This window comes from Rhinatrema bivittatum, chromosome 4 (genome assembly GCF_901001135.1).
Source record: "Rhinatrema bivittatum chromosome 4, aRhiBiv1.1, whole genome shotgun sequence".
NCBI classification, from domain to species: Eukaryota; Metazoa; Chordata; class Amphibia; order Gymnophiona; family Rhinatrematidae; genus Rhinatrema; species Rhinatrema bivittatum.
The window spans coordinates 78358421-78372046 of NC_042618.1; the positions used below are offsets into that span (position 1 = coordinate 78358421).

Below are 13626 nucleotides of genomic sequence, written 5' to 3' on the forward strand. Positions count from 1 at the left end.
AAGCACCATAATGCATAAATATTTTGAAGCTGAATGTAACCCCATCCCCAGGTTCTGGCTGTTGGCAATAGTTAATGTCTCTACGAGGCTGGAACCTTTCAGGTTAGCTCTTTTACTGTCTATTTCCTCAAAGGTCGGAGTCCTTTGTTTGTGTGTGTGGGGGGGGGGGGGGGGGGGGGGAGAATTTCTCTTCCTGGATCCAGAGTGACAGGAGTGCCTTTAGATTTCCTTCCCTGGGAGAAGTACACTTCTTTGTCCCACTGTTTGTGCTGAAGTGCCAACAAAAACACTGGAGGCTTTTGGTTTAGGGTCCAAAAATAAACACTTTACTGATGGGTAATCAGGTGAAGTACTGACACAATTAGCAAAGTCTTCTGGACCATCGATGATTTCAGGGCCAGTGCTAACTTTTGCGTTGCCCTGTGAGAACAACTACTGTGCTGCCCCCAGGCCCTAGAACACCAATACACCTCCTATTAGGAAAACAGAACAAATCAGACTGCATTTGATCCTGACAGATAAATTAAACAGTAGTAGAATATGTCTATGCAGAACATAGAACAAACACAGAACAGAGACCAAAAAGTATAACTAGAAGCATGCTGAGAAGAACTGAACTGGAACCCACAACAAGTGAGCCTCTTCAAAGAGAGCCAAAATGGAGAAACAGAAACATAACCATTCTTCATAAACATTAAATCATAAAATAAAGAAATATAAAATATCAATCATAATAGAAAAATCATATTCACAAAAAGAATAAATATTTTAAATCAGTTTAACAAATAGAACATCCAAAATTTCCCAAACACCAATAAAATATTTCAAAACAGTCAATGAATAAAAAAATCCAATAATTATAAAATGTTATAATATTTCCCAAAGAAACAATAAAATATTTCAAAACAGTTGAAACATCAAATTACACCCAATAATTGAAATTAATAAAGATTTAAAAAATCACCTGTTCGCCATACCTAGGTTCTTTTGATTTCTAGTCACCCTGAAATTGCCATGGATTGGGGGAGGTAGGGCTGCACAAACTTTATCTTCTCACACACACACACACACAAACAATAACACATTCTTTCTCTCACACACTGCCTCTCTCACATACATGCTTATGCTCCCATACACAATTCCTCTCGCTCACATATAAAGGCTCTCTCTCCCTCACAGACACATTATGTACGTGTGTGCATGCCTGTGAGAGCCTATATGTGACACATAGGCTCTCAAAGGCACATACACTCACACATGCACACAGGCTCTCACACAGACACAAACACAGGCTCTCACACAAACACACACACATACACACAGGCTCTCAAACAGATACATACTCATATACACACAAACTCTGACATAGACACAGACACACTCACACACAGGCTCTCACACAGAAAAGCAAGCTTTCACATAGACACACACATCGCTTGCTGTTCACTGCTTTTGTACACAGCCTTGCATAGTGCAGCAGTGCACGATGGGTTACCACCAACTGTCCTGCGAGGAGCTGAACCTCATTCCCGTCCGCGGGGGAGTCGGGTTAGGTGAGGGATTAGCACGTTGGGGCTTCTTTTGACGTGAAGATCTCCTGCCGATCGCCACTCCTGTTCCTCCTTTCAACTGTTTCCAGACCTGAAATTGGCCTCTGCCCCTCCTGCAACACCGAACACTTCCTAAAACTTACCCTCTCGGCTCCCCCCTTGCAGCTGATCTAATCTGTTAACTGGATAACAAAAAAAACCCAAAGCCTCGCCAAACAGGTTTGAATGACTTAGCAAAGCTGTCCAACCTTGCATGGCTCCCCCCCCCCCCCCACCACCACCACCCACACACACACACACACACCATGTGATGCTTCCTTGCTACTGCCGCCGCTGCCCCTCTCCTGACTAACACAGGTGCTGTTGCCGGCAAGATCAACAGATGGATGCAGAGATTCATGCTCATTGTGCAGGGGCTTTACATTCCCCATAGTTTAATAGAGGAAAGTTGCTCCAGGTTGTTCTATCTAGTCGGGGTGCATCTGTCCGATATATGTTGGGACATATTTAAATGTGGCATTCAGGATGTGTTGGAGGTCCTGCTGGATAGGGATGGTCGCAGCAGTTGATATTGAGGTGGTCCCTTGGTAAATGAGGTGATACCAAAGGACAGTGGTGTGGTGACCAACAATTTAATAGGCCCTGTCCCCAGTCATTTGGCTCTTTTGGCCAAGGGCAACAGCCCAGGGGAAGTGGTGGGGCAGAATAACTCAGGGCAAGTGGCCGCTTCAATGGAGTTTTCCGAGGAAAAAGAAAAGGGGGAGCCTGAGCAGCACTCAGCTGGGATCCTGTGACTTCTACAGTCCTCAACAACCCCTGCATCTTTGTGGCTTCTATGGCCATATTTTTATGTTTGTCAATGGCTTGTTGATCGATTGCATTGGGGCTGGTCACCTCAGGTTTCAAGGAGTTACCTTTGTCATGCAGTTCAGGATGATTCTTGTACTAGCATAGTTGCAATGTATTTATGTATACTATTATTGTTTTTTTTATTGTCATTATGCTGCGGCCATATTTATTATTCAAAAACTAGTGTTTTTCTATTTGGCTCTGGTGTTTTTTGTGGTTCTTCTGGGCTGGGGGTGGGGGGGAGTTTGGCAAGGGAAAGAGCCCTATTCCTGTACATGTTGAGGAAAAACAGTTGCAGGAGTTGGTAAAAGAGATGTTTCATCTGAGATCAAGTAAAAATTTGTTACACCATTTACCCTGTATTATAAAAAAGGCATTTATTTTCATTTAAGAACTGGCTAGTCAGTTGAGGCCTTGCATATACAGCATGTGTCTTGTTGCAATAAAATACACATAGGATGGTAACTTTCAAGCTGATGCACATGTATGCGTGTGTGTCAGCCCATGCTCAGGGACATGGCTATTTTATAACTTACACGCATGCATGCATGTTATAAAATAGTCTAGCTATGCGCACATGTTCACGCCCCAAAATGCCCATGCCCCGCCAAGACCATGCCCTTTTTTTTGAAAACCTTTGAGATGTGCACGCTCCGGGAGATACGCACGTGTTTTGGCGGATTTTAAAATCCACTTGGCCACGCGATCCTGACATATTCCCCTAATTAATGCGCAAGTTGGGCTTTTAAAATTCACCTTCAAGATTCCAATTTTACTGTAGATTCCTCTAAGAGCAGTGACTAGGACTCAACAAAATAACAACTTATTTCTAATGTGGCTCGGGGAGCGTTTAAATGTCGTGATGCTGGCGGGGCCGAGGAGACGCTAGACGCGGAGCCCCGGCGGCAGCTCCGCTGTTAGGCCTGAACTGCTGCCGGAGCCGCCGCGGGAAGAGGAGAGCGACGTGGATGGCCAGGCCGACAGCGGGAGAGTATTTTACTTTTATTTTTCTGGTATTCATTTTGAATGATAACATTTTATTCTCTTGCAATTACTGAACATATATAGTAGATAAACATACTTTCATGGGATAAAGTCAACATGGATTTAGCCAATTTGCTACATTTTTTTGAAGGCGTAAATCCGGGAGGAATCTGTGATGGGAAAGGCGAGAGAGGGAAGAAAGTTTTGGGATTGAGGAAGGGAAACAGGGAATAGGAGGTGTTGAGGAGTAAGTTCCAGGACCTGGGAAGAAGTGAGAGGTGGAAAAGACTGTAGGGTCCTGAATCTGGGAGATAGAATCTAAGATCAAAAGAGTAAAGATGTGAAATGTGGTGGGAGGGAAGTGAAGGGAGTGTGGAGGAGGCAGGTGTCATTACTGTGCTCTAATCCTGCTCTCCCTTGCATCCTTTCTCTCATATCTCACCCAATCAGACACAAACACACACACACACACACACAAAACCAATCCTGTCTCTCTCACACACAAAATCACTGCCTCCCTCCCCATTCCTCTCTCTCTCATACAGACATACACCCCCTATCATCCCCCATTGATCCCCACACTTCAAAATGTCTGCTCTAGGCTCACCCCCTCCTCTCCTGTTCCCTGCAAGTTGCCTGGGAGGTGCTGGATCAGGAAGCAGAGAGCTGTTCTCAGCTGAGTGAGATTCAGCACAGCTGTAAGGCAGCAAATCTTCAGCCAGCCTGCTGATCCCCAGATTTTTGCTGCTGTAGGCACAGGCCTAGTGTACCTATTGAGAAATCCAGGCCTATTTGTCCTAATGCAGATAGTGTTATAATTGCCCCAATAGCATCATGGCATTTAATTTGTTGAGAGTAACCCTGTTATTTTCACTTTCCGTAGATACATCGCTCTGCTTTACCTTGTGATGTTATTGCACATGGGGGGATGTATAGTATATAACCCACATCATGTGCATTGCCACTCACAACACTGTGGAATTTTTTAGGTTATAACTGATGTGTTTAAACTGATTTATACAAATAATGAGTACTGAATATTTTAATGTGCTATACACACAAGGCAGTCATTTTGGAAGATTGTTGTAAGTTTTATTGGGAAATGTTCAAGCATATTAGGGTGTTGAATTACATAAAAGTAGTAAGTAGGGATCTGGGCACTTTCAAATTCATGATATTTAAAAAAAAGTAAAAAATAAGCTTCTGTTGGCCCTGACTGGGCCTCCCCAGCTAAAAAAACTGCCTGGTGCCAAGGCCTAAGACGAGGCTGGACCAGGACCAGGTCATGTTGCGCTTCCCGGCCGCGTATGCTTCGCGGCCAGGCCTGCTCCTCTCTCAGCCATCCACGAGCGCAGGCCTCTCTCCCCTCTGTTGGCCTGGCCATCCACGTCGCTCTCCTCTACCCGCAGCGGCTCCGGCAGCAGTTCAGGCCTCACAGCGGAGCTACCGCCGGGGCTCTGCGTCTAGCGTCTCCTCGGGCCCGCCAGCATCACGACATTTAAACGCTCCCCGATGACGTTTCCAGCCCTCAGTATTTAAGGCAGGACTCAGACCCATGATTCCTGCCTTGGCAATCGGGTCGATCACATTGCGATAGCAAGTTTGCCTTCCTGTTCCAGTGTCTTGTTCCAGTCTCCTGTTCGTCTCCTGTTCCAGTGTCCTCCTGTTCCTTCGTCTTCCCAGGTAGTATCATTCGAACTGTCTTCTCGGTACTGATCTCTGCCTGTTACTTTGACTATGTTTGATCGCCGCCTGGATTTGACCTTTGCCTGTTTCCTCGACCACGTCTGAATGCTGCCCAGAACTGACCTCTGCTTGTCCATTGACCACGTCTGCATGCTGCCTGGAACTGACCTCTGCCTGTCCACTGACCACATCTGCATGCTACCTGGAACTGACCTCTGCCTGATCACTGACCACGTCTGACCACTGCCTGGAACCTGACCTTTGCCTGACCATCCACAGACTGACCCCTACTTTGGCTGACCACGCTATCCTTGACTCTGACCTTGAACCTCGCTCTTCATTCAGAGACTCTGTTCTGGCCTTCTCTGGCTCCTGGACTCCCAGACCTGAACATCGACCGCGCACCCTTGTTCATGGTGGGCACACCCCTGAACTTTATCTCTCGGAGATCCTGCGAGGCCCACCTAAGACCAGGCAGCCCGGGTAACCAAGGGCTCAACCTGAGGGAACCCCGGGTTGCTATTGGTGAAGCTCCAGCTAGCCTCTGTCTCCTCCTGTGTTCCACCTCCTGGTGGCAGGCACTCTCTAGGTCTGACCAGGGAGCCCACCAATCCTGCAACAGGCCAAGGGTCCACCTCCCGGCGCAACAGGTCAGACACCAAGTGCCGAGGCCTAGCCCTGGTCCAAGGCCTATTGCCAAGGCCTAGGCCCCTGGTTAGGTCTGGCACTGAAGCTTATTCCTGGGCTGGTGCCAGTGCCAAGGCCTAGCCTTGGAACATCAAGGCCGAGCCCTAGGCCGCGTCCAATATTGATGCTTAGGCCCAGGGTTTCTATCTTTTCCAGGTTCCAGTTCTTTAAAAATGGTGCCTTCCACCTGAAGGATAATGCCAAAGTGACATCACTTGGTTGCCTTCCTCCAGTGCAGTTAACACCATTTTGATGGGTATACAAAGGAGGAAAGAAAAGTGTTGAAACAAAGTCAATTTGGCACCACCACCTAGGTGGATAGTGCCATTTTTATAGTGCTGGGACTAAGGCAGAAGTGACTAAGCATTGTTCCTGCCCTTGTAGTGTGGGATCTTAGAAAGGGGTAAGTGAGATCCAGGTAGGAGCTCCCCTGCCCTGACAGTCTTCCACAAGGGAAAGGCCCTGTGCCTGGCCACAACTACATCCTAGACCTCAAAGCCGAGCCTAGACCTCAGGACCAATCTTGGCCTAGGCCTATACCTCAGCACCTAGCCTAGGCGCTGGTGCCAGACTTGGTGTTGGCCTAGTCCTCAGTGCTGGGATTATGCCTTGGTGCTGGGCCTGGCCTGAACCTAGGCCTATGTGCCAGGACCAAAACTTGGTACCAAACTCAGTTTTTTGGCCTGGGAAAGCCTAGCCAAGGCTGCTGGATGCCTTTTATTTAATCAGTTTGGGTTTTCTTTTTGTTTTGGGTTTTTTTTGTCAAACCAAAAAAAAAAAAAAACATTAAACAAACTGAATAGAAATGAAAAAAATAGCCTAATCAAAATAAATGAATCAAATCATAAATTCTGGGACTGCACATCACTCTTGGTAGGCATTCCAGTATCTCAGTGCATGGCAATTGGTCATAACATTTCAACATATGTTTAATAAGTGATTTCATGTGAGATGTCATAAAGTGCTCTCTGGCTCATTCTTTACGCAGAAACCATTTTTCCCATAGGGAATTACATTATAGCACAACAACCTTCTAACAAATCCTTGTTAATAATTTTGTACTCAGTTCATCCAAAATCAATTTGGCCTTTACATGTCAACTAGCTGAGAAGCAGCTGTCATAAAAGGGGATATTCATGAGATATTTGTCCCCGAAACAAGATATTTATCATGGTCCACAAAGATATTTGGAGCATGCAGAAGGAGGAGTCACCATAGATGCTCCATGAATGCTCTCCATTCCACACAAAGACATGCACACAAACACCCATTCACCCAAATATATGCATGCCTTTTCTTCACTTCCTGGATACCTCAGACCCGAATATATTTACTTCTTCTCAAAGCTGGCACAGCTCCAAGCCTGAGCACTACTGCAGCTGCACAGTCCCCATTACTCCATAGGAAGTGATTTTGACACTTTAAAATCATTTTTATGCTTCAGAGAAAATAAGAAATTCAGCTGCAAGACAGCTATTCTAACAAATAGAATTGCAAAACTATTTTTAGTTTTCTTCTCTTATTTTTAAATATGAGACTAGTTAGCAGTGGACTTTTACTTGCATTACTGAGAAAAGAAAACTAAATATTTTGGACTGGAGCCATGATTATAGTTGAGACATTATACAGAACATGGTCTTGTATGTTTGAAACTTCCTTCATCCATATACTTTTGAATACATTTTTTGAATATTTTCATATTTTGGTCTAGTTCTGGAATACTTAGGACTCCTTCAGTTTTGCATCTGACATTGGACTTGTTATTAAAGTGTTCCAGGCAAATTTTCCATCTTTAACAGGGAAGTGCTGATTTTTTTTTTCCCAAAGCATAGTAGCATTTGCCTTTTAAAACCATTTTAGTATACCCAAATGCCTACAAGCTCATTTATAATACTAAAGACTTGGAGGTCAGTATTTTTTTCAAACCTGGCCATTTAAATACATAGGGCCAGATTTTAAAACTTATGTGCGGGCGTAGATTTGTTCGCTCAACCCGGTGCAAACAAATCTACGCCCGATTTTATAAGATGCGTCTGCTGCCGCGCGCATGTTATAAAATCCATGGTTGGAGCATGCAAGGGGGTGCACGTGCGTGCCGAGCCTGAGGGGAGCCTCGATGGCTTTCCCCGTTCCCTCCGGCCCCTCCCTTCCCCTATCTAACCCACCCCCCAGCCCTAACTAAATCTCCCCCCTACCTTTGTTGAAAAAGTTACGCCTGCCTGAGGCAGGCGTAACTTGCACGCACCAGCGCACCATACCCTGGCACAGGCCGCTGTGCCGGAGCACTTGACCCCGCCCCCGGACCGCCCCCATGCCCCGGGCCACGCCCCCGGACCACCACCAATCCGCCGCCACGCCCCCAGACCGCCCCTTTTTGCAAGCCTCAGGACATACGAGCGTCCCGGGGCTTGCGCGCGCTGCCGAGCCTATGCAAAATAGGCTCAGAGCACGCAGGGGCAAATTTTCTCGGGTTACGCGCATAGCCTTTGAAAATCTGCTACGCGCGTAACCCGAGAAAATGTGCCCCTTAATAAACAATACCTAGCAAATCAAAGGTCTTAAGGCAAACTCTATGCCAAGTTATAAATTTATTTTTAACAAACTCTGTTACAACAATCATTTACAAGAATTATTTTATAGCATCCAGTGGACCACTCCCCAATCCTATTAATATCCATTACCTTCCATAGCTAAAAATACTCCATCACTCTCACTCTTGCTTTACCCTCCAATCACCCCAGTCATACCATACGTATATCTCACACACTCATGCATTCATCTATATATAAAACCACGTACGCAACATTGGGGCTATGGCCCATTAAGAAGATACAAGACTTGATAAGCGCAGGTGAATCGCTTGTTAGTTGAAGCATTGCAGCGGCGTGCAGTTCACATATTGACGCAATAAGGGGTAGATTTTAAAACCCCTGCGTGCGTAAATCCTCCCGGATTTAAGCGTGCAGGGCACTCGCGCGCCGGCGCACCTATTTTGCATAGGCCGCCGGCGCGCGCAAAGCCCCGGGACTTACGCGCGTCCCGGGGCTTCCTAAAAGGGGCGGGAGGAGCGTGTCCGGGGCAGGGGCGGGTCTGGGGGCGTGACGGCGGTTTGGGGGCGGGCCGGGAGGGCAGTCCCGAGTCCCCGGCACTGCAGCCTGTGCCGGGGGATGCCGGGGTGGCGCGCGCAAGTTACGCCTGCTTCAAGCAGGCGTAACTTGCCCAACAAAGGTGGGGGGGAATTTAGGTAGGGCTGGGGGGTGGGGTAGATAGGAAAGGAGGGGAAGGTGGGGGGACGCGGAAGGAAAGTTCCCTCCGAGGCCGCTCCGATTTCGAAGCGGCCTCGGAGGGAATGAAGGCAGGCTGCGCGGCTCAGCGCGCGTAGGCTGCCGATTTTGCGCAGCCTTGCACGCGCCAACCCCGGATTTTATAAGATATGCGCAGCTACGTGCGTATCTTATAAAATCTGGTGTACTTTTGTACGCGCGCACATATTTTTTGAAGATCTACCTCTAAGTGTACACTTTAGAGTGCTTAATTCCTGACCGAGAAATAGATGTTCTAAAAAGTAATAGATGGTATGATACGTAAAGTTTGTGTTAATTGCTATAATGATGGGGACATAACATACTTGCAGGTTTGGGAAGAAAACAAAGTGGATTATGAAGGAACAATAGCAAGTAACAAGATTTGGAAATGCACCAGAAGAAAGTGAATATATTAAGCACACGATTCATCAGAGGGATGCAATCCATTTGGAATGAAAATGTTGTGAATGGAAGAGTGGTGAATGAAAATATGTGAATTAAACATTTAGTAACGTTTACTCCAGTACTATCTGTTAATGATAATCATATTAGATACATTATAAGGTATAATATTGAGCATTATTATGTACAAATTGCTATGATTATGTTCATTACATTGTAGATTTTGATACGATTACAGCACCATATGGTGGACCACCATACATCGGTTTAATAAGACAACTTAGGCAACTAAAGAATCTCGCTTTGGAAAGTTAAAAGTGATGTCCCTGAAGAAGCCCTGGGCAGCAGGGTGAAACGAGGCTCTCGTTGGACTGGACTGACGCTGGACTGGACTGACACAAAAAGAATATCTGCTGACAGTATTGTGTTGTGTGAGAAATATAAAAGAGAATTTTCATTGTAAAAAATAATATTCTTTTGGAAAGGAAACAATATATAGTGAGTAATAAATATATTAAGAACAGCATCATTATATTTGAAGTTCTATAAGTATATTGCAAGCTTTATCATCATTCTAGTACAATGAAAGTTTTAATATGATTATGGTTTTATATATGGATGAATGCATGAGTGTGTGAGATATATGTATGGTATGATTGGGGTGATTGGAGGGTAAAGTAAGAGTGAGAGTGATTATAGAGTATTTTTAGCTATGGAAGGTAATGGGTATTAATAGGATAGGGGAGTGGTCCACTGAATGCTATAAAATAATTCTTGTAAATGATTGTTGTAACAGAGTTTGTTAAAAATAAATTTACAGTTTGGCATAGAGTTTGCCTTAAGACCTCTGATTTGCTAGGTATTGTTCACTGAGTTTTCAGAGGATATGCATGTAGTTGTTTACCATTTCAGTACTTAGCCAGATTTAACTTTTCCAGCTAAGTTACGAGGTATATTCAGTGGCACGGCTAAGCTGCTGAATATACACATACAGTGCACACTTAGCCGTAGACCTGCTATTGAGCAGGTCTAACTTAGCTGCATAGCTTATGTGGCTAAGACTCAATATCGGTAGTTAGTTGCGTAACTGATACAGCTAACTCGCTCAGTCCCAATCCGCCTACTATACACCTACAAGTTATGTGGCTAACATTTTAGCCATATAATGGACTTATGTGGCTAACTGGTAGCCGCTGAACATAGGCACAAATTCAGCGGCCGCTACCTAGCCTAATCGGTGCTGAACACATTTTGAATATTGACCTCTTGGTGATTTGTTCAAACATTTTGTTAATTTAATACATAACTAAAGAAGTCAGATGACTAGGTAAACTGGGGGACATTTTAGTTGGCATTGGGGGTAGGTCAAATGTTTTTTGAATGTTTTATTTTTATTCTTATTGTATGTACAATTAGATTCATTGTAAATTGCCTTGAGATTCAATGAAAGTGATATATACTGTACATATTGCCATAATTGAAATCTAGTATTCCTTATATTCATATCTGTGCTCTTTCTTTCTCTTGCTCATTCGGTCAGATTTCATACTCACTTTCATTTTTCTATATATATATGTAAGCACATTATAGAAATATAGAAGAAATCAGCCAAAGATAACTTCCTAGTCCCATCCAGTTTGCTGATTTGTACTTGCTAACTGTGCTGTCATAGTTCTTAATCTGTGACCTCTCTCTGTCACTAAATTCTTTGCTATATCATGCATGGTTGAATTCTGTCACTGTTTTAGTTCCTATAAACTAAACTCTACTGGAAGTTATGTTCCAGGTATTCCGCATCCTATCAGTGGAATTTGTTTTTCTCACATTACTTTTGAGATTCCCTCCTTTCAAAAAAGGTTCACCAATAGTAACAACTGCAGACAGCTGGACTGCAATGGAAAGATTATCAGACACTTCACACACCTTCCTGCAGGTATATGTACAACCTCGATTAGTCTACTACTTCTGTGCTGGGTATTTAGGGGCAGATTTTCAAAGGGGTACGCGCGTATGATACGCGTGTAACCCCCGCAAAAGCTGCCCCTTCCACCCCCTGCATGCGCCGAGCCTATGTTGCATAGCCTCGGCAGCGCGCACAAGCCCCAGGACACGCGTAAGTCCCGGAACTTTCTTGGGGGGACGTGTCGGGGACGTCTCGCAGCAGCGCGTCATCGGGGGGCGTTCCGGGGACGGGGCCGCGGGCGTGGTTCTGGCCCGGGGGCATTTCGGGGGCGTGGCCGAGGCCTTCGAAACTGCTCCCAGGCTGGGGAATCGCACGCTGGCAGCCAGCCGGCGCGCGCGAGTTACGCCTGCCTAAGGCAGGCATAACTTTTATAATAAAGGTGGGGGGGGAGTTAGATAGGGCTGGGGGGGTGGGTTAAGTAGGGGAAGGGAGGGGAAGGTGGAGGGCGCAGGAAAGAAAGTTCCCTCTGAGGTCGCTCTGATTTCAGAGCTGCCTCGGAGGGAACAGAGGCAGGCTGTGCGGCTCGGCACACGCAGGCTGCCGATTTTGCACAGCCTTGACCCGCCGACCCCGGATTTTAAAAGATACGTAAAGCTACGCGCGTATCTATTAAAATCCAGCATACTCTTGTTTGCGCCGGGTGCGCGAACAAAAGTTTGTGCGCACGTACTTTTTAAAAATCTGCCCCTTAGTTTTTAAATGCATGTGTGAAAAGTGTTGGTTGGGACTGTTCCTGGCATGGTTGATATAGGCATTCCTGAGTCCAGAATAATTTAGAGCTGTTGCCTAACAAGTCTAAACCATGTCTTATGTAACTGTCATTCACTGTGAATTATAGCAAGTCAGAATACATAGAAACATAGAAGTGATGGCAGAAGAAGACCATACAGCCCATCCAGTCTGCCCAGCAAGCTTTCACAGTTATTTTTCTCATACTTATCTGTTACTCTGACTGCTGAAGTCCGGGCCCTTATTGTTAACTTTTTGTTTTTAATTTTCCTTCCACCCCTGCCACTGATGTAGAGAAAAGTGCTGGAACTGCATAAAAGTTAAGTATCAAGCCTAATTGGTTAGGGGTAGTAACTGCCACAATAAGCAAGCTACTCCCACGCTTATTTGTTTACCCAGCCTGTGCAATTTAGTCCTTGTTGGTTGTCTTAATATAAATCATTTTTTCTTCATTCCCCCTGCCATTGAAGCAGTGAGCTGCGCTGTATATGTATTCAAAGTGAAGTATTGGGTCGGGGTAGTAACCGCTGCAACAAGCAAGCTACTCCCACGCTTATTTGTTTCCCCAGACTATGCAATTCAATCCTAGTTGGTAGTTGTCTGAATGTAAATCCTCTTATATTCATTCCCCCCTGTTGTTGAAGCAGTGAGCTGTGCTGTATATGTATTCAAAGTGAAGTATTAGGCTTAATTGGTTCGGGGTAGTAACCACCGCAACAAGCAAGCTACTCCCACGTTTATTTGTTTACCCAGACTATGCAATTCAATACATACCCATACTACAAAAGAAAAAAAAAGGTTTAAAGTAATTCTGATCTCTAATGAGCTTGGGTTTTTATCAACTGGGATCTAATAGTCTCAGCAAATATATATATATATATATTGTGATGCAGTACGACCTGGCCCGGGGCAGAAACAGCTGAGACACAGCCGAGCAGAAGCTAGTGGTACCAAACTTAGCCACCGGAGGGCGCTGAGGAAGGTAGCAAAGACTACACTTCCCAGGTTCCCCGAACCAACACCTGACCCCTGGCTGGAGCCTGAGCAGGAACAGGTGGAGGAAATTGGGACTGATCCCTATGACTCAGCATGCTCTATGGAGGCTGAAGAAGAGGGCGTGCCCCCGTGGTGGACCTGGCCACAAAAGCCCGGCTCCTCAGAGTCTCTGGAGGAGGAGATGGAGGTAAGCTGGGGAGAGGAAAGCTCCAGCTGTTCCTCTATGGAGGTGGAATAACCAGGAGGTTGGGGGATGGTAAATCCTGTATTGCTGTATGGATGTATGAGACAGGCGGGAAGGGAATTGTGTTTTAAATGCTGTGTACCCTGGGGCTTGTAAGGACAACCCCGCATTAATATAAGGCTGCAGCCGCTGAGCTACAGCACCACATTAAACTCCTTAGTGATTAAGCTCCTTTTTCTGTGTACTGCTTGGGAGTGCCTGGACTGGGCCTGGCACTCTGACTAGAGGCTG

General features: G+C 45.5%; 1 long non-coding RNA gene across 2 annotated transcripts in view; it reads left to right on the plus strand.

Moving 5' to 3' along the window:
- The window catches only part of LOC115089321, a 43607-nt gene extending 33389 nt beyond the window's left edge, over positions 1-10218 (plus strand). Inside the window, exon 3 of one of the 2 annotated variants that reach the window (XR_003856071.1) lies at positions 9684-10218. This is a non-coding gene — a long non-coding RNA (uncharacterized LOC115089321). Of the gene's footprint in view, positions 1-9390; positions 9512-9683 lie in introns of those variants that run through there. The other variant, XR_003856070.1, reaches the window with a different exon arrangement.
- Positions 10219-13626: the final 3408 nt, after the last annotated feature.